At 44.4% G+C, this 24202-nt stretch overlaps 1 pseudogene; it reads left to right on the top strand.

Annotated features, from left to right (window-relative positions):
- The window catches only part of LOC131255081 (uncharacterized), a 27911-nt pseudogene extending 3709 nt beyond the window's left edge, over positions 1 to 24202 (top strand).

Below are 24202 nucleotides of genomic sequence, written 5' to 3'. Positions count from 1 at the left end.
CTAATCAGGTTAGCACCTCCCATATTGAATCAATCAAGTACCTTAGATATGTACTTTGCCTGTGACAAAAACAGTTTCTTCTTTTCCCTATCACGCTTTATCCTCATATTTAGGATTTTTTTTTGCAGCTCCTAAATTCTTCATGGTAAATTCTCTAGACAATTGTCTTTTGAGATTTGAGATGTCCTTCATGCTTGAACCGGTCACAAGCATATCATCAACGTATAGAAGAAGAATGATATATGACGTATCAAATTTTTTCAAATAACAACAGTGGTCTGCATGACATCTCCTAAAACCGTTTTCCGTCATAAAACTTTTGAACTTCTTGCACCACTGCCTCGGGGCCTGCTTCAGGCCATATAGACTTTTCTTCAGTCTACACACCTTGTTCTCCTTTCTTGGTGTCATGTATCCTATCAGCTGATATATATATATATATATATATATATATATATATATATATATATATATATATATATATATATATATATCTTCTTTAAGGTCCCCATGAAGAAAAACTATCTTAACATCTAGCTACTTTACATATAAGTCCTCTGTAGCCACTATACTCAAAAACATGCGAATCGTAGACATTTTTACTACTGGTGAAAATATTTCAGTGAAATCGATACCTTTCTTTTGTTGAAAACCTTTCACAACCAATTTGGCCTTGTATCGTTTCAAATCATTATGTTCCTCCTTCAGTCTGTAAACCCACTTGTTATGAAGAGCTTTCTTTCTCTTAGGTAGAGTGACGAACTCCCATGTACGATTAGACTCAAGAGAGTTCATCTCATCATCCATGGCCTACTCCCACTTTGTCACGCCCCAGACTCGGTAACCAAACTCACAAGTAGCCAGATGGCCGGTTCTAGCCGCAATAGCCTCTGTAGTACTCCATTCTCGGCTCATGAGGCAGGTTCCAATCCTGGGATCCTACAAGGAGGATTTTCATAACAGTATAATCATTCCAATACAAGTATACCCAAGATCACAGCAAGTATTCCTGAGAATAACAGAGGGCACATATCACAAAATCCACTAAGAATTTGAACTTTTACAATCATCCATAAGGTCTAAAAGGACATACATGAGATAAAAAGGAAAAGAGAGAAAGGTCAGCAACACTAGGGTCCTCAAATGCTCAGCTCTACTCCATGCTCTGCTGCTACGATGCCTGTTTAGAATCTCCTGCACGCATCAATCGTGCATAAGCTTATAAAAGCTTGGAGGGTGGTGTAAGTGTGTGATCATGGTGCACAGAAGAGTAGTAAGAGATATAAGGAGAGAAGCATGATTAGAGAAAACATCACTAGCCTTACCCAGGCTTACCATGAATATGATGCAAAGAGTACTGGACGCCGTACCAAGGCAATGTATGAAGGGGCTTGTACAGCCAATGCTAATGCGATGCAAGTAATGTCAGTGCTCATATCCAAACCATATGTCAAGTACGTTTCCAATCATAAGGAACTCACCGGGGTCCATTACACTGCTGAATGACTATCGCTCTGCAGACCCCGCACAGTCAAACGAGCGTAAGAGACCTCACTACCCGCCTGTGGACAGCTAATCACCAAAAAGGCCTGAAGGTAGCGGACCCATTTACGAGCTGGTCAGACTCAGCCTAGCAATGCCTCCTCACACCAGACAGGTAAGGCTACACCCTTATCCAACCGACTACACGACAATGGGAGTCGCGGCCCAACGGTATAAGACCCTCGTGCGCTCATGTATTCCACCCGGTCACGGCGTTGGAGCAGATCCTTGGTACCATGGAAGTTTTGGGAATCTCACCCATGGGCATCCTATGCACTTTGTATGCTCAAGTAATATTTCCGGTGTCCACACATGCGGCCATCCACAAATGTCCCTGTGGAGGTAAGGCCCTAATGAAGTAAGGGCGGTATCCTCATGAAATGCGATGCCAATGCATGAGTCGCACACACAGATCATGCACAAGTTTCAGGCACTCAATGTGCACAAGGGGAGAAACTCTATCCCTCAATGACCACTATACAATGCAATCAATTCATACAGATGATGCATATAGGTCGCAACGATATAAGTGTGCTACCTGTGGAATATGAAATCGTCCGTCCTAAGGAGGGTCAAGATCTAGGCACATAGACAGGTATTCTAAGAAGAAGAGAAGTCCTCTAGTGGGAGCCCAATACTTTGGGATGGCCCACAAACTAAGAGAGTCAAAATCCTAAGGAGGAACAGTCCTAGCCAGGCCCAAGGTGGGCCTTTAACCACCTATAAGGGCCTCTATGAGCCTACCTTAGGGCCACCAAGGAGGACATCCAACCTCAACTGGGTCCCAAAAGATAGCCTACTATATATGCAAAGAAAGGTCCAAGGCACAATCAATCCATGGCCCAGTGGGCCATACACTAAGCCCAAAAACAAAGGCAACCTGGTGGGCCCTTAAGCAAGGTTAGGGCCCAACCATAAGGGTCATAGGTTCGCTCATTGTGGTGGGCCTAATGGGCAGCCCATTATCCCAACATATAGGAAATCTTTAAATTTTTAACACATGTAAGTTGGGCCTCGCATCTCGGCCTAAGTATGGATTTATTATAGTGGGCAAACAAGGGCCCAACTACTTGAGTATTTGGCCCATAAGGCCCATCACAATGACATGGAAAATATAGGACCCAAGGGTTCAATGGGCCTATCAAAAGTTCCAGCCCAACCAAGGCTATAAGGCCCATACATAACTAAGAGAATAGCCCAAGAAGAATCCTATTTGGGATGGGCCTTTAATCATACACTAATTAAGCCCAAAAAAAATATAAAATTAAGATGGCAAGATACTGACATAAATCCTCCTCAAATCTAGTGGGCCATATTGCCCCAAAGAACATCTATATGCAACAGTTATTCGGCTCAATGCCAAATTCCAGCCCACCCAAATTTCTAGGTTGGTTGGAGTTCAACAATAGAAGTATTTCTTAGTATAATTAATTCATGATGGCTCACACACATCACTGTGGGCCCCACCAGATGAGAGAGGATATGCAATACATATATGAAATGGGCCAGACCGTTGGAATGCAGGCCCAACAGTAGCCTAAGGCAGGGATGTCCCATGTGTACGTAGCCCAATGGGCCTGGGGTGTCTGGCCCAAAAATCCACCCAGTGGGTTCTAATTGAATAAAAAGGGGGGAAGTATGATCGATCCCCTAAGGACCCTACATAGATGGGCGGTGGGATATACAACACATCAAGGTGGGCCCACGAAGCAGGCTGGATGCCCTAGCCTGGGCGTCCCTGCCTAGCAGACCACTTCCAGCCATACCACGGGCAACTCAAATGTATTTTGAGTCTGAAATTTTATAGAGTGATACTTCCATAGGTGACCCACACCCCCAAAAAATTTCAAGATTTTTGGACACTTAGAAATATTTTAATTTATTTAAATAAAATAGACTGTCCAGAAAATCGGACTGACCTGGACGTCCCAACGTGGTGGGTCAGTACAGCCCTCGCTACGGTGTGCACAGGGGTCCATTGGCCCTGAAATTTTGTAAGTGGGTCCTAGAATGGGTGAAACATATCTCCATAAAATTTCAGAATTTTTAGACATATAAAAATATTTTAATTTATTTAAAGAAATCAATATGTCCTAAAAATTGGACTGATCTGGACACCGTATTGTAATGGGCCGGTCCAGCCACCACCATGGTGTGTACAGGTGTCCATTGGCCCCAAAATTTTGTAGGTAGGTCTTGTCATAGGTGGGACACCTCTATGAAAAATTTTACACTTTTTAGAGTAGTGAAAGTATTTTTAATAATTCATATAATTTATGGACAGCAATGTTGCAGAATAATTAAAGATTGCTGTCCCCTTTTGGATCACCCAAGGAGTGGGCCTATGCTCATCAAATCAAGGGAAAAATGGAGGGAAGGGTGCCTCCATTATTGTACAACAAGGTAGGGTCCACATCAGTTGGCCACCTCTCCAAAATCAGATCGCACTGGGGTCTTTCCCTCTTCCACCAACATGGCTGGACGGTCCCATATGTTGGACCGTCCATGCCCTTAGGCCTAGCCCTTGGACGTCTCAAAAAGGGCTGCATGAGATAGGTTTTCAGCATGTATTAAGGTGGGGTTCTCATACCAATAACACATCCTTATCTTCTTTAAAAACAAGGCAACACATGGGCCCAAACAATTAGCAACATGGCCCTTAAAAAAAAACTGAACAGCAAGGTGTATAGCTGCCTAGTGCAGTCCGCCATTAAAGTTCCAGCAAAATAATCTTCATGCACATCAAGATGTGGCCACCTAGATGGGCCACACACATCTGGGACATACTCCCAAATGATCGAAACGTTGCATGTGTGAATGGATAGCAAGGTGGATCTCCACATGTCCAGAAAATGGGACATATAGACGTCCCAACAAGGATGGACGGTTGGATGTGCCTTGCACATCAGGTGGGCCTCCATGACTAACAATTATTTAGAGAAAAGGAATAAAAGAGATAGAGGAAATAAAAGGAGGAGATCGGCCATTCAAGAGGGGTTACACCACTAAAAACCCCTTATGCACAAAGAAGATTCAACCATACAACTGCTCATCTATGGATCTATGCATGCATGAACCTCCATAGTAAAAATCTGAGATGGGGATGCCATCCCCACCATAAAACAAAGGTCTAGATGACCTTAGGAGGGCTGAGATCATGAAACACATCATGATCGGGTCCATAGAGAATGACCCCATCATGGATTAACACATGCATGATGGATGGCCAATAGGTACATCCAAAGGGTTAGATGGGATCCCCACCATGGGTTGGTGGGTCCCACTTGTTCCCTACATGAAGAAATAAAAGAAATAAGAGAGGGAAGGGAGGTTAGCATTTGTGGAAAACACCCACCTTGAATCTTCAAGCTACCACCAACACTAGGTACTCCAAGCTCCAAGCTTAAAGGTTCAATGGTCAAGATGAGTTTGTGGTGGCTAGATGGAGGAAGAAAGGAAGGGGAAGTTGTTGGAAATTAGGAGAGGGAGGGCTGAAAATTCCACCATGGAAGAGGAAAATGAGAGAATGAAGGAGGAGAGAGAGGAAGGGAAGGTTGTAGGAGAGTTATCATTGCTCTCCCTCCTTGGTTAGAGAAAGAAATCATGACCTATGGTGATACAAACAATGCTTGCTAGGGTAGGTTAGGTGTGGGTAGTGTTTAGGATGGGTAGTGTTTATTCCATGGGAATTGTAGTGTGTGTGGGTGGTGTGCATGGGAACTTGTGCCTAAGAGTGGTCCATATGCTTTTGTACAAAAAGTGGGCCACATGATGAAATGCTCACAACTTTTGATCTATAAGTTGGATGAATGCACAAGACGCATCGTTGGAACTGCAACGAGGATACGAATGAGATAACATAGGTCTCGAGCCGATCCGAGTCGGGTCAATGTGACCAGACTCAAGGATGACCGCAAACGCTACCCAAAGGTCGCGGGTTGCCGAAATTTGACCGGTAGGACCGCGGGACTAAAATGAACGAAATGCATACTCACACACACATATGCACACATGCGAACTCGGGTCGGGTCTCACAACCCTCCCTACCAACAAAGAAATTTCGTCCTCAAAATTAACAAAATCAGAACAGCAAAATGCATAACACATCATACATATATCAATTATCAATCTCAAGAGAAGGCAATACAAGCAATCAGTCATCAAACAAATGGGGATAACGCTCTCTAATCTCGGCTTCACGTTCTCAAGATGCCTAGGCCTCCGAATGATGACCCCATTGCACTTTTACTAAGGGAATGACCTTGGTCCTGAGGACTTGCTCCTTCCGATCAAGAATACGAATCGGTTGCTCAATATAAGAAGCATCCTCACGGACCTCAAGTGGCTGCCAATCAATCACGGGAATAGTGTCCGACCCACACTTCTGCAACATAGAAACATGGAACACGTCATGGATTGCAAACAACTCAGGAGGTAAGGCAAGCCTATAGGCCACAGTGCCTATGCGTTCGGTAATCTCAAAAGTTCCAATGAATCTTGGGGCGAGCTTGCCCTTCACACCAAAGCGAACCACGCCTTTCATAGGCGAGACCTTGAGATACACCATGTCCCCGACTATGAACTCGAGGGGTCGACGCCGACGATCAGCAAAACTCTTCTGCCGGCTCTGAGCTGTGCGCATCCTCTGCCTAATAACATCAATAGCCTCTGACGTCTGTTGCACAAACTCGGGACCTAAGAGACGACGCTCTCCAACCTCGGTCCAACAACTGGAGATCTGCACAGTCTGCCATAAAGTGCCTCAAAAGGAGCCATGCCGATAGTCACCTGATAGCTGTTGTTGTACGCGAACTCGGCGAGGCACATATGCTCATCCCAATTCCCCACAAAGTCGATCACACAAGCCCTGAGCATATCCGCAAGGATTTGGTTAACCCTTTTGGTCTGCCCATCCGTCTGCAGATGATAAGCGGTGCTGAGATGCAAAGTGACCCCCAATGCCTGTTGAAAACTCCTCCAAAACTGAGACGTAAACCTGGAGTCTCGGTCTGAAACGATTGAAACTGGGATGCCGTGCAGTCTCACAATCTCCTCAATGAATATCCTCGTTAACCGGTCCATAGACCAGGAAGCACGTAATGGAATGAAATGAGCCGACTTCGTCAGACGATCGACGATAACCCAGATGGTATCGTGACTGCGCTGAGTCCTCGGCAATCCTGCGATGAAGTCCATCGATACATGCTCCCACTTCCACTCTGGAATGCTCAACGGCTGCGAGGTACCAGGGGGTCTTTGATGATCGGCCTTGACACGCTAGCATGTGTCACACTCGGCCACAAAACTCGCAATCTGGAGCTTCATCCCCTACCAGAAGTACTGCCTCCTCATATCACGATACATCTTCATGGAGCTCGGGTGGATAGTAAGTCTCGATCGGTGTGCCTCAGTCATCAAATCACGACGTAACTCTAGCACATCTGGGACAGACAACCGGCTTCTGAAGCGTAATCCACCATCGGAACCAATCTGCCAGTCTGACTGCTCTACGGATGCGGCCTCTGCTCGATACTCCTGAACTGACTCGTCCGTCTGCTGAGCCTCGATCACCCTAGCCACCAAAGAGGGTTGAATCAACAAGCTTGAAAGTTGAACAATGGAAGACTGCAGACCAAACTCAAAGTTAAACTCTGATACATCCTCGAGCATCTGCCACTCACGCACCATCATCTATGCCACCAGGCCTCGTGGCTGACTGCTGAGTGCGTCCGCCACCATATTTGCCTTGCCCGGGTGGTACTGAAGTTCAAAATCATAATCTTTCAGCAACTCCATCCATCGCCTCTGTCGCAGGTTCAACTCGGACTGAGAAAATAGATACTTCAAGCTCTTATGATCCGTGAAGAGCTCGAACCTGACCCCATATAGATAATGCCTCCACACTTTCAGTGCGAAGACGACTGCTGCGAGCTCCAAATCATGAGTGGGGTAGTTCAGCTCATGGACCTTGAGCTGGCGCAAGGCATACGCCACTGGCTTCCCATGCTGCATCAGTATAGCACCCAAACCAACTCTGGAGGAATCAGTGAAAACAACGAAACCCTCACTCCCATCAGGAAGAGTGAGAACAGGAGCGGACGTGAGGCGATCCTTCAACTCTATAAATGCCTTCTCGCAAGTGTCACTCCAGACGAACTCGACACCCTTCCGCGTCAACCGGGTTAGCGGTGCTGCAATACGGGAGAAACCCTCGATAAACCGTCGGTAATATCCTGCTAGACCAAGGAAGCTACGAATCTCGGACGCGTTTGTGGGCTGGCCCCACTAACGCACTGCATTAACCTTTGAGGGGTCCACAGCGACACCCTCTCTCATCACCACATGACCGAGAAACTTCATCTCCTCCTGCCAAAACTTGCATTTCTCCAACTTCACATACAGCTGGTGGGCACGGAGGGTCTCAAGCACAATCCGCAAGTGCTCAACATGGTCCTCTCGGGTCCTCGAATATACAAGAATATCATCAATGAATACCACCACGAACTGATCGAGGAATGGCCGAAAAACCTCGTTCATCAACTGCATGAATATGGCGGGCGTGTTGGTCAGTCCAAACGACATGACCAGGAACTCGAAGTGACCGTAACGTGTCCGAAAAGCTGTCTTCGGAATGTCCTCCTCTCGGACTCGAATCTGATGGTAACCGGAACGCAAGTCTATATTAGAAAAATATTGTGCACCTTGCAACTGATCGAACAAATCATCAATACGGGGAAGCGGGTATCGGTTCTTGATGGTGACTCTATTGAGCTCACGATAATCTATACAGAGTCACAACGAACCATCCTTCTTCTTCATAAACAATACCGAGGCTCCCCAAGGTGAACTACTAGGACGAATGAAACTTAACTCCCGGAGCTCATCCAACTGCTCCTGCAGTTCCCTCAACTCCAACGGTGCTATCCGGTAGGGGGCCTTTGAGATAGGGGCGGCACCAAATCAATCTGGAACTCCACCTGCCGACAAGGAAGTAAACCCGGTATCTCCTGAAACACATCCGGGTACTCACAAACAATTGGCAGCTGCTCAATACTCTCTGCTATAGAATCCTCAATGACCGACGCCAAGAAACTAGATAAGGGCTCTTCTCTAGGCTCGGCGACGAACTGGAACACTGGCAAGCCTGGAATGTGAAACGTAACCGTCCTTGCGGCACAGTCTAAGACGATACCATACTCTACAAGCCAGTCCATACCTAGAATCACATCAAAACCTGACATCGGCATCACGAACAGATCGGCAGGAAGGAACATCTCGCCCACTAACACCGGGCAAGAAGGACAGCGACAGGTCAACATAATAGACTTCCCCATGGGAGTCGAAACAGTCAAAGCTTCAGACACGGACTCCGGTGGAATACCAGTCGATCGGTAAAACTGCTCCTCCACAAAAGAATGGGAGGCACCAAAATCAAATAAAACATGAGCAATGCAGGAAGAAACAAGAAGAATACCCTCGATAACTCCACCGGTCGATGACTGCTGGTCCTGGCCTGGCGCCTGCTGCGCAGAATAAAAGCGGCCCTGAGCTGGTAGGGGAAGCAACCCGGAAGACTAAGGGTCCTGAGTCTGTGCCTGCTGGGCTGCTATACACACTGGACCGAGGGATCGAACATATGGATATCCCCTCTACTGATGCTGCGATTGCTGCTGTCTCTGCTATTGCTGTCGTTGCTGAGGAGGTCTGCCTGGCTACCTTTGCTGCTGAGGAGGAGCCCTAGGAGCGGCGGGTGGAAGCTGAGCTCTCTGCTGCTGCTGAGGAGGACGAGGAGGAGGCAACTGCGGTGGCCTCTGCTATTGAATGGGGAGAGGGCACTCACGCCTTCGATGCCTGACCTGTCCACAGCCGAAGCATACACCAGAAAAGGGGCCGGAAGATGAAGCGGCTGGCGGTGCTGATGATGATGAAGAAGCTACTAACTGAACCGTGGGCTGTCGAAATCCTGATCTGCCCCTCCTCCTCTGCTGACGGAGCTGCCTGAAGCTGCTGGCTGGTGCCCTCCTCTTCCGGTCTCCACCGGAACTCTGCTCTCTCGACCTCTGGAATCGGATCCTCAACAACGGGAGCAAGATGTGCTCGAGTAGGATGAGTACCTCGGGCGCCTCGTCCACGGGCACCACGACCACGGGTGCCACGTCCACGTGGCATCATCTATAAAATAATGACGACGTAAGGAATCAGGACAATTATAGGCTCAATATGGAGTAAAAGGAAGAATCTCAGGACACTACTTGTCCTATGTTCTTGGCAGACATGCGATGTCATCCTCAGTAATCTCAGAATTACTTGCTATGCTCTGATACCAACTCCTGTCACGCTCCAGACTCGGTAACCGGACTCACAAGTAGCTCGATGGCCGGTTCTGGCCGCAACAGCCTCTGTAGTACCCCATTCTCGGCTCCTGAGGCAGGTTCCAATCTTGGGATCCTACAAGGAGGATTTTCATAACAGTATAATCATTCCAATACAAGTATACCCAAGATCACAGCAAGTATTCCTGAGAATAACAGAGGGCATACATCACAAAATTCACTAAGAATTTGAACTTTTACAATCATCCATAAGGTCTAAAAGGACATACATGAGATAAAAAGGAAAAGAGAGAAAAAGGTCGGCAACACTAGGGTCCTCAAATGCTCAGCTCTACTCCACGCTCTGCTGCTACGATGCCTGTCTAGAATCTCCTGCACGCATCAATCGTGCATAAGCTTATAGAAGCTTAGAGGGTGGTGTAGGTGTGTGATCATGGTGCACAGAAGAGTAGTAGGAGATATAAGGAGAGAAGCATGATCAGAGAAAACATCACTAGCCTTACCCAGGCTTACCATGAATATGATGCAAAGAGTACTGGACGCCGTACCAAGGCAATGCATGAAGGGGCTTGTACAACCAATGCTAATGCGATGCAAGTAATGTCAGTGCTCATATCCAAACCATATGTCAAGTACGTTTCCAATCATAAGGAACTCACCGGGGTCCATTACACTGCTGAATGACTGCCGCTCTGCAGACCCCACACAGTCAAACGAGCGTAAGAGACCTGACTACCCGCCTGTGGACAGCCAATCACCAACAAGGCCTGAAGGTAGCGGACCCATTTACGAGCTGGTCAGACTCAGCCTAGCAATGCCTCCTCACACCAGGCAGGTAAGGCTACACCCCTATCCAACCGACTACACGACAGTGGGAGTAGCGGCCTAACGGTATAAGACCCTCGTGCGCTCATGTATTCCACCCGGTCACGGCGTTGGAGCAGATCCTTGGTACCATGGAAGTTTTGGGAATCTCACCCATGGGCATCCTATGCACCCGGTATGCTCAAGTAATATTTCCGGTGTCCACACATGCGGCCATCCACAAATGTCCCTGTGAAGACAAGGCCCTAATGAAGCAAGGGCAGTATCCTCATGAAATGCGATGCCAATGCATGAGTCGCACACACAGATCATGCACAAGTTTCAGGCACTCAATGTGCACAAGGGGAGAAACTCTATCCCTCAATGACCACTATACAATGCAATCAATTCATACAGATGATGCATATAGGTCGCAACGATATAAGTGTGCTACCTGTGGAATATGAAATCGTCCGTCCCAAGGAGGGTTAAGATCTAGGCACATAGACAGGTATTCTAAGAAGAAGAGAAGTCCTCTAGTGGGAGCCCAATACTTTGGGATGGCCCACAAACTAAGAGAGTCAAAATCCTAAGGAGGAACGGTCCTAGCCAGGCCCAAGGTGGGCCTTAACCACCTATAAGGGCCTCTATGGGCCTACCTTTGGGCCACCAAGGAGGACATCCAACCTCAACTGGGTCCCAAAAGATAGCCTACTACATATGCAAAGAAAGGTTCAAGGCACAATCAATCCATGGCCTAGTGGGCCATACACTAAGCTCAAAAACAAAGGCAACCTGGTGGGCCCTTAAGTAAGGTTAGGGCCCAACCATAAGGGTCATAGGTTCGCTCGTTGTGGTGGGCCTAATGGGCAGCCCATTATTCCAACATATAGGAAATCTTTAAATTTTTAACACATGTAAATTGGGCCTCACATCTCGGCCCAAGTATGGATTTATTATAGTGGGCAAATAAGGGCCCAACTACTTGAGTATTTGGCCCATAAGGCCCATCATAATGACATGGAAAATATAGGACCCAAGGGTTCAATGGGCCTATCAAAAGTTCCAGCCCAACCAAGGCTATAAGGCCCATACTTAACTAAGAGACTAGCCCAAGAAGAATCCTATTTGGGATGGGCCTTTAATCATACACTAATTAACCCCAAAAGAAATATAAAATTAAGATGGCAAGATACTGACATAAATCCTCAAATCTAGTGGGCCATATTGCCCCAAAGAACATCTATAGGCAACAGTTATTGGGTCCAATGCCAAATTCCAGCCCACCCAAATTTCTAGGTTGGTTGGAGTTCAACAATAGAAGTATTTCTTAGTATAATTAATTCATGATGGCTCACACACATCACTGTGGGCCCCACCAGATGAGAGAAGATATGTAATACATATATGAAATGGGCCAGACCGTTGGAATGCAGGCCCAGCAGTAGCCTAAGGCAGGGATGTCCCATGTGTAGGCAGCCCTATGGGTCTGGGGTGTCTGGCCCAAAAATCTACCCAATGGGCCCTAATTGAATAAAAAAGGGGAAGTATAATCAATCTCCCAAGGACCCTGCATGGATGGGTGGTGGGATATACAACACATCAAGGTGGGCCCACGAAGCAGGCTGGATGCCCCAGCCTGGGCGTCCCTGCCTAGCAGACCACTTCCAGCCATACCACGGGCAACTCAAATGTATTTTAGGTCTGAAATTTTGTAGAGTGATACTTCCATAGGTGACCCACACTTCCAAAAAATTTCAAGATTTTTGGATACTTAGAAATATTTTAATTTATTTAAATAAAATAGACTGTCCAGAAAATCGGACTGACCTGGACGTCTCAACGTGGTGGGTCAGTCCGGCCCTCGCCACGGTGTGCACAGGGGTCCATTGGCCCTAAAATTTTGTAAGTAGGTCCTAGAATGGGTGGAACATATCTCCACAAAATTTTAGAATTTTTAGACATATATAAATATTTTAATTTATTTAAAGAAATCAATCTGTCCTAAAAATCGGACTGATCTGGACACCGTATTGTAATGGGCCGGTCCAGCCACCACCATGGTGTGTACAGGTGTCCATTGGCCCCAAAATTTTGTAGGTAGGTCTTGTCATGGGTGGGCCACCTCTCTGCAAAATTTTACACTTTTTAGAGTAGTGAAAGTATTTTTAATAATTCATACAATTTATGGACAGCAATGTTGCAGAATAATTAAAGATTGCTGTCCCCTTTTGGATCACCCAAGGAGTGGGCCTATGCTCATCAAATCAAGGGAAAAATGGAGGGAAGGGTGCCTCCATTATTGTACAACAAGGTAGGGTCCACATCAGTTGGCCACCTCCCCAAAATCAGATCGCACTGGGGTCTTTCCCTCTTCCACCAACATGGCTGGACGGTCCCATATGTTGGACCGTCCATGCCCTTAGGCCCAGCCCTTGGACGTCCCAAAAAGGGCTGCATGAGATAGGTTTTCAGCATGTATTAAGGTGGGGTTCTCATACCAATAACCCACCCTTATCTTCTTTAAAAACAAGGCAACACATGGGCCCAAACAATTAGCAACATGGCCCTTAAAAAAAACTGGACAGCAAGGTATATAGCTGCCTAGTGCAGTCCGCCATTAAAGTTCTAGCAAAATAATCTTCATGCACATCAAGATGTGGCCACCTAGATGGGCCACACACATCTGGGACATACTCCCAAATGATCCAAGCGTTGCATGTGTGAATGGACAGCAAGGTGGATCTCCACATGTCCAGAAAATGGGACATATAGACGTCCCAACAAGGATGGACGGCTGGATCCTTGCACATCAGGTGGGCCCCCATGACCAACAATTATTTAGAGAGAAGGAATAAAAGAGATAGAAGAAATAAAAGGAGGAGATCGGCCATTCAAGAGGGGTTACGCCACTAAAAATCCCTTATCCACAAAGAAGATTCAACCATACAATTGCTCATCTATGGATCTATGCATGCATGGACCTCCATAGTAAAAATCTGAGATGGGGATGCCATCCCCACCATAAAACAAAGGTCTAGATGACCGTAGGAGGGCTGAGATCATGAAACACATCATGATGGGGTCCATGGAGAATAGCCCCATCATGGATTAACACATGCATGATGGATGGCCAATAGGCACATCCAAAGGGTTAGATGGGATCCCCACCATGGGTTGGTGGGTCCCACTTGTTCCCTACATGAAGAAATAAAAGAAATAAGAGAGGGAAGGGAGGTTAGCATTTGTGGAAAACACCCACCTTGAATCTTCAAGCTACCACCAACACTAGGTACTCCAAGCTCCAAGCTTAAAGGTTCAATGGTCAAGATGAGTTTGTGGTGGCTAGATGGAGGAAGAAAGGAAGGGGAAGTTGCTGGAAATTGGGAGAGGGAGGGCTGAAAATTCCACCATGGAAGAGGAAAATGAGAGAATGAAGGAGGAGAGAGAGGAAGGGAAGGTTGTAGGAGAGTCATCATTGCTCTCCCTCCTTGGTTAGAGAAAGAAATCATGACCTATGGTGATACAAACAATGCTTGCTAGGGTAGGTTAGGTGTAGGTAGTGTTTAGGATGGGTAGTGTTTATTCCATAAGAATTGTAATGTGTGTGGGTGGTGTGCATGGGAACTTATGCCTAAGAGTGGTCCATATGCTTTTGTACAAAAAGTGGGCCACATGATGAAATGCTCACAACTTTTGATCTATAAGTCGGATGAATGCACAAGACGCATCGTTGGAACCGCAACGACGATACGAACGAGATAGCATAAGTCTCGGGCCGATCCGAGTCGGGTCAACGTGACCAGACTCAAGGATGACCGCAAACGCTACCCAAAAGTCGCGGGTTGCCGAAATTTGACCGGTAGGACCGCGGGACTAAAATGAACGAAATGCATACTCACACACACATATGCACACATGCGAACTCGGGTCGGGTCTCACACACTTAACCCGTGTATCCAACTGTAATGCCTCTTCAAAATAATCTGGTTCACTATTATCTGTCAACATTAGATAATGTAAGGAGGGTGAGTATCAGACCGTGGGTCTCCTCTCCCGAGTAGACCTCCTCACAACCAGTGTTTGTGGCTCTGCCTCATAATGCTCATGTGCATGATCATCTATGGCGTTGTAACACCCATGTCTGGTAACTCTTTCAACTCTACGAATTCTTTCTCCCCGGCCTTATTTTCTTGCACATTGTCTTTATGCATCACTTTTTCATTAAAGACTACATCCTTGCTTCTAATGATTTTCCTATTTTCTGTATCCCAAAAACTGTAGTCAAAATCATGCTGCCCATCGCTTATGAAAGTACATATCCTGGACTTCGCATCCAGCTTCTTTTTGTGCTCTACATCAATGTGAACATATGAAGTGCAACCAAATACTCTGAGATGTGCAAGGTTCACTTTTTTCAATCCACTTTGAGGGACTTCTATTGATGAGATATATGGCAGTATTCATAGCATCTGTGCAAAAGGTCTTAGGCACCCTGCATGTAACCTCATGTTTCTACCACGCTTAAGGATGGTCCTATTAATGCATTTAGCCACACCATTCTACTGCAGTGTCCCTGGAATCATTTTCTGATGTTTGATTCCATTTGTTACACAATACTCCTCAAATCTCTTGTCATAGTACTCTTCCCCATTATCAGATTTGAGAAATTTTATTGTTTTACATGTCTCGTTTTCTACTATAACTTTCCATTTCTTAAATACATCAAATATATTAGATTTTTGCTTTAAGAAATAAACTCACAATTTTCTACTAGCATCATCAATAAAAGTAACAAAATAACGTGAGCCACCAAGAGATGATACATGTGCCGGTCCCCACACATCAGTGTGTACAAGCTCTAACAGATGCATCTTTGGAACACGTCCTGTCTTCTTGAAACTTACCATCTTCTGCTTGTCATACACGTAGTCCTCCCAGAATTCCAAGTCAATAGACTTCAGCCATGGTAGCTTCCCTTTTGACAATAACACTTTCATCCCCTTCTCACTCATATGTCCCAACCTTTGATGCTGTAACTACCCATTCACTCTAGTTGATGCGACTGAGAGTGAACTATACGATCCTGAAGTCACGTATAAAGTACATTCCTTCTTGCCTCGAGATATTACTAAGGCACCTTTTGTGATCTTCCAGTAATCACTGGTGAATGTCGTCACATAACCAGTATCGGCCAACTACCCCACTGAGATCAAGTTCCGTCTTAAACTTGGTACATGCCTGACATCCTTCAATTTCAAAACCGTTCCATCTTTCTGATTTATATGAACGTCTTCCTTTTCAACAATACTACACAGCTCATCATCACCCAGGTAGACTCTCCCAAAATCACCTGACACATAATCACGCAGAACTTCCTTACATGAAGTGGCATGAAACAAGGCAACTGAATCTATAACCCAAGACTCATTCCTCGCATCAAGAGACAAGATCAATGCCTCTGTGTCGCTCTCCTCAGATAGATTCACTGAATCCTTCCCGTCTAAGTCGAGGAGGAAGTCCAAGGGACCAAAAAATAAAGACGAGTGTTGGCATTGCGGCAAGAAGGGGCACATAAACATGATTGAAGGGCGCTCAAGAAACAACGTACATGCCTGAAATCCTTCAATTTCAAAACCGTTCCATCTTTCTGATTATATGAACATCTTCTTTTCCAACGATACTGCACGACTCATCATCACCCAGGTAGACTCTCCCAAAATCACTTGACACATAATCACGCACAACTTCCTTACATGAAGTGGCATAAAACGAAGCACCCGAATCTATAACCCAAGACTCATTCATTGCATTAAGAAACAAGATCAACGCCTTTGTGTCGCTTTCCTCAGATAGATTCACTGAATCCTTCCCGTCTTGAGAACTTCCTTCTAATTTCTTGAGCGCCCTGCAATCATGTTTTATGTGCCCCTTCTTACTGCAATGCCAACACTCGTCTTTGTCTTTCGGTCCCTTGGACTTCTTCCTTGACTTAGAATGTCCGTGTTTATTACCTTATTTGTTCAGCAATCTTCCTCTTCCTTCAATGTTTAGAGCATTCCCTGAATTCCTTAAAACTCTTGATGCCTTTCTTCTAGATTCTTCGCTGAGAATTAGACCGACCACATCATCAAATTTCAGTTTTGTTGACCCTGAAGAATTGCTTACAGCAATCACCAAACCATCGCAACTGTCTGACAGACTGGAAAAGATCAATAATGCCCTGACCTCATCCTCAAAAACAATGTCAATGGATTCCAACTGGCTCGTGACTGTATTGAACTCGTTTAGATATTCAGTCACGCTCCCACCATCTGAAATCTTCATGTTGAATAGTTGTTTCATAAGATGAACCTTTTTAGACGCTAAGGGTTTTTCATATATGGTGGCTAGAGCTTCCATTAATTCTTTTGTGGTTTTCACCTTCGATAATGAAGGCGACGCTTTTAGACAAAGAGAGTCAGATCATTCCTAAATCCTTCCGATCCAATAAAAACCATTCATCATTTGTCATTTTCTCTGGTTTCTTCTCTTTTCCTCTTAGAAGAATATAGAGGTTCTTCTGATACAAATAATCCTCCATCTATATCTTCTAGAAGGCAAAGTTTGAACCATCGAACTTCTCAATTCTAGTCTTCCGACATCGCTCCTAATAGAATTAAACCAATAGCTCTGATACTAGTTGTTGCGAAGCACGCCAACAACGCAGTGAACCGATATCCAATCTCCGGTCTCACCTAAAAATGATAAACAAGAAGAAATATAAATTAAAAACAGAATCAAAGCTTTCAAAACAAGCCACAAGACAAGATATACGTAGAAAAATCCCAACAAGGGTAAAAAATCATGGATGCAAACTTCCACTATGAAGAAAAACGAAGATTATAAAGCAATATACTAACCTCTCCCTTGGAAGTACAGAGAAAACCCTTTGCTCACACCTTGGAATAACTCTCATGATACCTAGAAAAGCCCTAAGGATCCCTATTTATATTTAGGCAACTCCCCTTTTGCACCTCTGCGAAAACCGACTCAAAAATCCGCAGTCCGCATCAAATCCGGAAACGAATCTACGTAACCTCGACTGGTCGAACGAACCCTCAACTGGTCGAGCATGGGCCTCGACCGGTCTAGCACCTCGGAACCAGAAAACCAATGCTCGCTAGACTTTGAGTCGAGCCAGTCCACGACTGGTTGAGTGGGCCACTCGACCAGTCAAGCAGGGCACTTGACTGGTCGAGCAGCCCCCAGATGTGACTCCACATCTCAACAGTTTCTAAAGGTATTCTGAACTATTCAAAAAATATATACCACAACAGAAAGTAAAGGATTTCTTTTTCTGGGTTTCTGGAAAAAAAAAAAAGATTTTCCAATACCCATTTGCAGAACTTCATTTCAACATTGTTAAAATTGTTTTCTTTTTCTAGGTAAAAAACACAACCACTTTGCATTGCTTTCCACTTTCCGCTGGAATTGATAATTCTAAATTAAAGAATGAATGTAGACTGAGTGAAAGATACCTCGTTTCAACACCAAGGTCTTGGCATCGATTCCTAGAGGGGGTGGCTAACAGTGAAGTGCGAACTGACAATGGATGTACTAACAAGCTAACAAAAAAAAAAAAAAATTAAAGAATGAATAATGTGGTTATTTAGACCTTCAGCCGGTTCTGTCAAGTATGTCAAAACTGAAGGAGTTTTTAATCATAACCTATCTGCATATTAAATGAAATGTATGAATCATTTTCTCAATGCTCGTCTTGTAATTCAACTGAGAAGGTTAACAATAGTACCATTGTTTGAAGATATGCCACGGAACATAGATGTGGGGTGGTTGTGAAGGGGCCTAAACTGAGTGGAAATATATCCGGGATAGACCCTTTGAAGGACAATCACTTACTTTTGAAAGCTGAAGCTCTGGATGATACAGAGAAAGCTAAGAACACGGCTGTTGTTGTCAATGAGCTATCCAAGGAGATATCGAAAATACTAGTTTCTCACCCATTAAATAAAAAACGTGCGGAAGAAGGGAAGGACATTGTGAATGTCGTCCTCTTGCGAGGTTGTGGAATTCGAATTGAGGTCTGTTTTTTTTTTTTTTTTTCTACATTTAATCTAAATATTGTTTTTCTTTTCTTTTGCAATTTTTGGATATTAAGTTAGGGAGTCAAAAAAAAAAAAAAAAGGAAAAGAGTAGTTTAGGGAGTCCAAAACCTATCGAGCTCAGTGCAAGAGGACTCGAACCTATGGTAGTGGCATCAACACCCACAACAGACCTCATCAGCACACCAAGATTGAAATCACCATTAGTAATTGGATTTTGCTCTTATTCTTACAAATCCCGATTAGTAGTAATTAAGAAAAAATTGGTATACACAGTAGGAAATGTCAGTATAGCTTAGTTTCAGTCTTATCCTTTAGGAAGTGTCTATTATTATTGACATTAACACCCTTGTGGTGACAAGGGTGGTAGGAAATTCCTATTACTCAGTGGCAGCTATTCTCTTGTAGTGACTTTGATTTCAATGTACAGCAAAGAGAAGCGTGCAAACAATTATTTCGTCATAGTTTCCCGACCAAAGGGAGGCATACAAGGGCTGTTTGGATCTCGTCAAAGTTGTGGCTTGACTAGCAATCCGTGGCATAGGCTACCAAATCATGGAATATTGTTTCTGACTAGTTGCTCTGTCCTTGTTTGTCAACACCCTGGATCATGGACAAGATAGACTATGGCACGTGTTGGAAATTAAAGGTCGGTTGGTGGAACACTTACACATTTCCATGTGCACATTTGACACGTCCCACATTTTTTAGTGCTTAAAGATTCATTGCGCCACATATGCACATGTGAGATGCTTGAACTTGGATGTTCCCTCACATGGCAAATTGAATCATGTTACACGTGCACAGATAAATATGATCTTCATGTGCACTTAAACTATAAAATATCATTGACAAATAATTCCACCTCTCAACCAGAGGTACCCAATCTATGGTCCAATGGTCACCATATCTATGACTAGTCCAAAAGTGAATTTGTCTTGTGCACAAGGGGGTTGGCGAACAACATGCACACACACACATAGTAGTTTGGGTCCCAGTATTGTCATTCTCTTGACATCTTCATTGAATCGAATTAAATTTTTCATAACTCTCAGTGACTTTTTATTACATGAAGAGGCTGGTTTTGAGCCTGTAGTTCAATGGTAGTCAGGGTCTGTTTCAACATCAAGATCTCGGGTTTGAGTCCAGCTTACCTACCAACAAGAAAAGAAAAAGAAGTAATGAAGAAGCTTAAAAGATGCCAAATATTGGCGAACAAAGCCTAGCTGCATTAGTGGTCCTCTACCTTTTGTACTCTGAATATTTGTATTTTAGGCTGCGTCTGAACATAACGATATTTTCTTACCACCTGAACTTAGCATTGAGCTATGTTTAGGTATGACTTGAACTTTGCCGGATGTGAGACGACATTTAATGGATGCCGGATGTGAGAGGCCATTTGATGGATAAGTAAAAGTCACGGCACCAAAATGCCATTCCACATTACATCCAAATTGAGCTTTGACCGTTGGTTCCACTTCAATCATTCTCCTTTTTGTTTCTCTCCCTGATCAAGCTTTGATGTCAACACTGAGAATGTGTATGTGTCATGTGTTAGAAATCACACTTGAGGTCAACACACACACATCGAGGGAGGGAGGGAGGGAGGGGAGGGGAATGTTAAACTGCGCACCTTCTTATGTGAGCACCTTTGCACACGTGGGATGGGCATAGAATTTGAATTGTCAACGTGATGTGGCACCCCTTAAACCTCCCAAGCCCAACTTGCAGCCTGATACATAACTCTGGTGGGCCATGGCAAGACGAAATAGTTTCCTTCCTTGATTTGCATTTCTCTTTGCTATGGCCCACTAGAGTCTTAGATCAGGCTGGAAATTGGGCTTGTGAGGTTTCAAGGGGTGCCGCATCGCGTGGACTGTTTAGATTCTGTGCCCATGACAGGTGCAAAGGTGCTCACAGGTGCTCACCTAAGGTGCACAGGTGAGCATTCCTCTCTCTCTCTCTCTATATATGTGTGTGTGTGTGTGTGTGTGTGTGTGCGCGCGTGTGTGTGTATGTATGTATATATACGTATATGCCAATTCAGTCCATACACTAGTCTAACTGGGTTGAATTGTCTAACTCAGGATGTTTGCTTAAATTAAAAAAATTGTAAATAGTAGAATAAACAGATTAAACATCCAACACACATCTAGCACAATGGATATATACTTTTGTTATTTTTCACAGATGAAAAATGATAATCCCAGTTGACCCAGGTTTCAAGTGAACTGGACTTTTGTTTTTGTTCCTGTTGTTTTCCAACACGGTACGATAGTCTGGTCCAGTTTGTATTTTGAAACATTGGTTTGGATGAGCTATCAATTTGTATTGCAATTGTTAGTTTGATAATGTGGAGTTGATTAGCTTGTAATTCGTTCTGTATCAAATAATTTTGATGTTCTGAGCTCCAAAATGCAGTCCTGTGCAACCGCAATCTGAGGGCTTCTTCCCCAATTATGAAAATTAGGAAATGTCATTAATTGTCTAATTTGTTCCTGACTAAACTGAATGTTTGGAAGTCAATTAACTTGTGCAGCCAAACACAGACTAAAGAATATTTAGATTAGCTTGAAATGATGGTGCTTCTGTGAATTTTATGAAATAATAAACTATTCACTTGAACATTGACTAGATTGAAATTGTTCTTTTGTCTTTCGTACAAAATAATAAGAGTGGCCATGTAGTAAAAGGGCTGGAGTTTCTCAAATTTGCTTACCCTTGTCAGCTTTCATGTTTTTCAGGTTCTGGCATTTGAACAGATGCATGGTTTGTGGCCATGCATGGTAGCTCCAACCAAGATTATCGCAGGGCTGGGCTTGTTGTTGGGAATCGATATTCTAGAAGCGCCTGGAGCAACTGGAGATTATCGAACGCTCCTAACCTCCAAAGCAACAGCTATTGCAAAAGCTCTTTCTGCTCCATTGCAGCCGTCCCCTCGTGTTTTTGTACCGGGAGGGGGCAATCAGAAAACGGGTCGTGCAGATGGATATGATTTTGGTTTCCTTCACATAAAGGTGGTAACTGTTGAGTTATATAATCCCTTTATTGTTCCCTGTTTTCCTAACTACCATGAAAAGGCTATGTGGTTCAAAATGCAATTAGAAATGTGATGGCTACTTGTAAGAGTAGGGTTGTGAATTCTTCTCTCCTAGAAAGATTCAAGTTGTTCATATGGTGTGCCCCACTGGGGATATGTGCCTTGACCTGAAAATCAGGCTGCTCTGGTCAATCAGGTCTACCACACGTGCATGAGAAAAAGAAAAAGAAAAGAGAGAGACATGGACTATACCAGGCTGCTCTTTTGGGCCACATTATATCCACATTGGTGCCCACCTGATGTACCGTGCATAGACTGTACCACAATAGCACGTATGGGCAGTGTGGGGTTCAAAAAGAGAGTTGCCATAGCAGGGATGAAATCTATTTCACCTTGAACAGAGTGACGTGGCTATTTTCTGTTTCAGCTGTCTTTTATTTATTACGTGTTGTTTGTTTTATGCATTTCTCTGTCCCTTCTCTGTTTCCTCCTATGATTTCAGAGTTTGTTTTTTTTTTTTTTTTTGATCTTAGCTGGACAATCCTTCTAACTAGGTGGTCCTCCTGCTTTGAATTGCATTTCTGTTTCCTGCTCCAACTTCGAATTGCATTTCAGTCTCATGCTTCCGCTCGTACCTCCTAATTCTGTATATTTGCTAACATTTTTTTAACAGACACTTCCCTGCTCTGACACCTGAATTTGTTGTAGCATTGCTTCATGCTTCAGGCAACTTTACCTGCAGCATCTTATTGGTATCTGTAGTGGTCATCTTTGATGCCTTGTTGGAGTGACCTAGAACATTATGATAGTGTCCAATATCATCCTTAGCTTTTATATTTTTAATATTTTCCAATGATTTTTAAACAAATTTCAGTTTTTCTTGTGGGCATTGCACTTAAGTGTTTAATCTAATCTTCATCCATAGCCCAACATGCCGCCTCTCTACATGAAGCTCACATGCCGATCAGGTATGTGCTGGACATTTTAGTCTCGCATAAGGTAGGTCTCACCATGATGATGACCTTGAACAAAAATCAGGCCAGTCCACTCATTTGGCTGGCAACCGCTCAATGAAAGCAACGAATGTTTTGAAGAAACTTGCCGACAGTCCGCTCGCTACATATGCTTGTTACCTGCCTGCTGAATGGGTCTACTCTAATTTTGTTTTGAGTTGGATCATCTGAATGGTGGCTTCCAAGTTTTGCATGGTTCAGATGTCTAACACATGCTAGTTTAGCATGTTGGCTGCATGTGGGGCTAGCAAACCTCGAGTAACTTTTCCATGCCCAGAACAAGCAATATTTCTTTTTTTTGGCTTTTCTTCTAATTCTGTTTTCATCTTCTCCATTGTGTGGATGGAAGGAAAAACGACATTAAAATGACACCCAGATTGGCATTAATCATCTGAAATCTGTTCTACATCCCTGTCCATTTACGACACCAGTTGCACAGTTCAACTTTTTGATGTGAGGAATTCTCCAGTGCTCTCAATTCACTGCAAGTTGTATTGCTCCTAGTTGTATCTGTTCGCTTGGACAGTCCAATTGGTCAATCTGAACTATCCATTAACTCCAGGCCACATTGTGGACTACCATGCAAAAATCACACTAATCAGACGATCCAAACCATCCTTGATTTGGCCTGGCAGTCCTGAAATGTGCATTGGATCTAAGGAAGGGTCTGGATCAACTCATTGGACTGTCTACGTGCCCCAAAGCAACTAAGAGCAATATAATTTACAGTGCTCTGAGAGCACTGGAGCATCCCTCATATGAAATAGGCCAATATGGTAATATCTCTGATTAACATGACTATAATAGTTTCTCCTTGCCTTTCAATCTGCACATGCTATTTGATCAATCTGAACATGCAGATGGTCTCTATTTCTACATGCAATAGATGACGCTGGCCATGATAAAGCGAGCGTGTTGAAAGTCAGAGGGTTGGAAGCTGTTGACCGAGCAATCGGTCAGCTCGCCAGGCTCCTTTGTGTCACTGGAGATCATTCTACACTGGTCGAGTATGGGGACCACAGCTTTGAACCCGTCCCGTTTGCGCTGTGCCGGTTAGAAGATTACGTGAGTGCAGTGGGTGGGGAGGCTGTTGTGATGGGAACTCCCCTTCATTCGTTTCCGCTTCCTTCAGTTGAGGCCGGCGAAGACCTTAGGGAAGATTTTGAGGTATCGGAGGAGAACCGAAGAGAGGGGAGTAAGGCTTTTGGTGGTGATTCGGTTGGTGAGTGTGATGAGATAGCAGCTGCGAGGGGGTGTCTTGGGCGGTTTCCGGGGAGTGAGATGATGGGGATAATAAAGACATTTATGTGTGACTTAATCTATATGCGGAATAGGCCCACGGATCTATCTGTGCATGGAACATGGTGA

The sequence above is a fragment of the Magnolia sinica genome, chromosome 9, assembly GCF_029962835.1.
Source record: "Magnolia sinica isolate HGM2019 chromosome 9, MsV1, whole genome shotgun sequence".
Taxonomy (NCBI): Eukaryota; Viridiplantae; Streptophyta; class Magnoliopsida; order Magnoliales; family Magnoliaceae; genus Magnolia; species Magnolia sinica.
Note: the sequence above shows the minus strand (reverse complement) of the source record. Positions and strands in the feature narration are given on the sequence as shown.